The 3,285-nt window shown below is 38.6% G+C and overlaps 3 non-coding genes across 3 annotated transcripts; all 3 read right to left on the bottom strand.

Annotated features, from left to right (window-relative positions):
* Positions 1-676: 676 nt before the first annotated feature.
* Trnar-ucu (transfer RNA arginine (anticodon UCU)) lies at positions 677-749 on the bottom strand. The gene has a single exon. It is a non-coding gene; the product is annotated as a tRNA-Arg (tRNA).
* Positions 750-2,061: 1,312 nt separating this feature from the next.
* Trnar-ucu (transfer RNA arginine (anticodon UCU)) lies at positions 2,062-2,134 on the bottom strand. The gene has a single exon. It is a non-coding gene; the product is annotated as a tRNA-Arg (tRNA).
* A 420-nt stretch (positions 2,135-2,554) lies between these two features.
* Trnar-ucu (transfer RNA arginine (anticodon UCU)) lies at positions 2,555-2,632 on the bottom strand. Its single transcript has one exon. It is a non-coding gene; the product is annotated as a tRNA-Arg (tRNA).
* Between the last annotated feature and the right edge of the window lie 653 nt (positions 2,633-3,285).

Here is a 3,285-nt window from a genome sequence, read left to right as displayed (position 1 = left end):
GTTAAATAAAATTTTATATCTTGAGTTTTAGAATTTGTTCCCTAGTTGTTACTATTTACTGATTATTATTTTTTTTGTTAGGGAAAGGAATTTCGATCTATGCTCCCCGCTCCCGTCACTGTCATGGATTCGGACGTCGGTTTTTACCACACACACACACACACACACACACACACACACACACACACACACACACACACACACACACACACACACACAAATTAGTATAATTCAATAAATGCGATGGTTTTATGTGAAACGAAAAAAATAAATATAGTTTATCGTTTTATTGATCCATGAAAACGGACATAATTTTCGTTACATGATAGATTGTTGTACGATAAAAATAGTTGGTAATGAAAAATGCTAGTTGTCTTTACTTATTGAGCCTTAACAACTATCAGAACTTTCGTTATAATCCAATAATCAGAAAATTCACATTCCTTTTAAAATAACTTATATTCTGTGAAATTATGCAGTTTTTTCATATTTTTAGTTGATACCAATGATATACGTCGTTTTGATAAACTGGATTGCTTTTAAAATAATGGATAACTTAGTAAAAGGATAACAAAATAATATCTTCTAAAACTTTTGTGTAATTCTTATTAATGAATTAGTTATCATAACTATTTACTACATAAATTACACGATAACCTTACATAAAAAATTACATCATCCCTGGTGGGATTCGAACCCACGACCTCTGGATTAGAAGTCCAGCGCGCTATCCCCTGCGCTACAGGGACTCCACGCAGAAGCCTGATATATTCATTAGTATTTTCTTTCTTTTCATTTTCTGTTTGTAAGATAAGATGTACGTGCCATGAAATTGAGTACAAAGTTACCTACGTCTCTCTATAGACCACTCGATCTTTTTCTCTTTCTTTCTCTCTCTGTCTTTCTGTCTGTCTGTCTGTCTATCTGTCTGTCTATCTGTCTGTCTGTCTGTCTGTCTGTCTGTCTGTCTGTCTCTCTCTCTCTCTCTTTCTCTCTCTCTCTCTCTATATATATATATATATATGGAGAGAGAGAGAGACAGAAAGAGAAAGAGAGGAATATGTCTGTTTATCTGCTAACGACTTTACTATGAACTGAACGCAATTTTGACTTTTTCGAACTCATAAGTGCACAGCTGCATCCCCCACCACCACCACCACCACCACCACCACTACTACTACTACTACTACTACTACTACTACTACTACTACTACTACTACTACACACACGTTACTGCTACGACTGCTATAATAATAATAATAATAATAATAATAATAATAATAATAATGATAATAATGATAATGATGATGATGATGATTAGTTTAGGATTTCTAAACTATCGCACCTAATGTAACATTAAGAATATCTTCGAACGTGTCTGAGGTGTTCACATTATCAACCAGCAAACCAGCATGAACAAACATTTTGCATGGCTGTCGCTCCACTCCACTAGTCCACTCCACTACTTGGTTCAAAATTAGGAGATGACTTTCCTCACACGCTCCATTTTCATTTTATATGCCAGGCCTTTCTGCTTGTGCGGTAATAAAACTTCTTCAAATGTACTTGTGATGTTAAGCTGTGCCTTCTTTTGCTATATATATAATATATGGATATTTTCGATTATCGATACTTATCGAAAACATTTCGATATAAAACCTATCTAAGAACACTGGCAAATACATTAAGTACATGTGTGTGAAATTAAAAACAAAGTCGGCCCAGCCGTTCTTGAGTGCATAGGGAACTCTTATTCTCGCTCACACGCACAGTCGCACACTCGCACACACACCCAGACTTATCGGCCTTATCTTTGTTCCTTATAACATTAATAAGCTTTTTGGTTAGCAGAAAAGTGTAGTATCAGTTTTGATACTACACTTTACCCTTTCTTTCCTCATTCAGTGGATGAGAAATCCTTCTTCACGGAGAAAATTTTTATGTTTGTTTCTATGCGGAGTGCCATTTTTTTGGGAGCTGAACATCCCCCACATTAAAAACCGACTTTGTGTCCAACTTTGCCAGAACATTAAATAAGCGTTCATCTTAAAAAGTAACGATCATCCCTGGTGGGATTCGAACCCACGGCCTCTGGATTAGAAGTCCAGCGCGCTATCCCCTGCGCTACAGGGACTTGACGTGCAATTGGCATATATTCATCGGTATTTTCTTTCTTTTCATTTAAATTTCTCTTTCTTTCTGTTTAAGAAAATGCCAGCGCAATGTAGGTGCCATGAAATATAGTACAAATAGATATCCATCCACCCCCACCCCCATCCTCTCTCTCACACATACACCAAGTAGGCCATGGTCATAGTGACTTAGTGCAGTATCTGTTCTGGTGCTATGCTTCAACTCTTCTGTCCTCGGTCAGTGGAGTAGAAATCCTTCATGACTGAGACACTTTTTTTTTCTTATTCAGAGTACTCCATTTTGGACAGCTGGATTTCCCCCACATTAAAAACGACCTTGTATCAAACTCCACCCTCGTGGAGAGGCAAGTAGAACAGAAACATTAAATAAGCGTTCGTCTTGCAAAACAAATAATAACGATCATCCCTGGTGGGATTCGATCCCACGGCCTCTGGATTAGAAGTCCAGTGCGCTATCCCCTGCCCTGCGCTACAGGGACTTGACGCAATTTTTACATCTATTATTCCCTATTTTCTTTCTTACCATTTTAAATTTCTCTTTCCTTCAGTTTTTAAGATAAAATGCCAGCACAATGTACAAAGTTATGGATATCTATACCTATCTATCTACCTGTCTATATATCTTTTTTTAAATTTTTTTTTATTACATTTTCACCCCAAACAAGGCAAATTGCCACTTTGGTGTAGGGGGCTACTATCAGGGGCAACAACTACTGGGGTACTATGTAGGGATTTGGGCAGCAAGGTGTCGGTTCACGTTACACTTGAACTTCTGCACGTCAGTACTGTTGGGGAAGCAGGGACCTGGGATGGAATTCCAGAGTCTAGCGGTTCTGGGGAAGAAACTATTGGAGTAAAAAGATCTTTTACATCTAGGGATCTCTACTGTGTGGGGGTGGGATTTAGCAGCCTGTCGGGTTTGTCGAGGGTGCACACGTCGTGGGGGCACAAGTGATTGCAGTTCGTCAGAGCATTCACCACTAAAATACTTGTAGAAAAGGCAGAGGGATGCAACATTTCGTCGATGGGACAAAGGCTGAAGCTTAGATGCCAGTTCAGGGTCTATCAGGTTTGCGACTCTCTTTTGAACCTTGTCAAGGAGCGAGAGACTAGTAGCAGATGCATCAGCCCA

The sequence above is a fragment of the Euprymna scolopes genome, chromosome 9, assembly GCF_053919585.1.
Source record: "Euprymna scolopes isolate OS-2025 chromosome 9, ASM5391958v1, whole genome shotgun sequence".
Lineage (NCBI taxonomy): Eukaryota > Metazoa > Mollusca > Cephalopoda > Sepiida > Sepiolidae > Euprymna > Euprymna scolopes.
The sequence above is the reverse complement of the archived record's forward strand: the minus strand, read 5'-3'. Positions and strand labels throughout refer to the sequence as shown.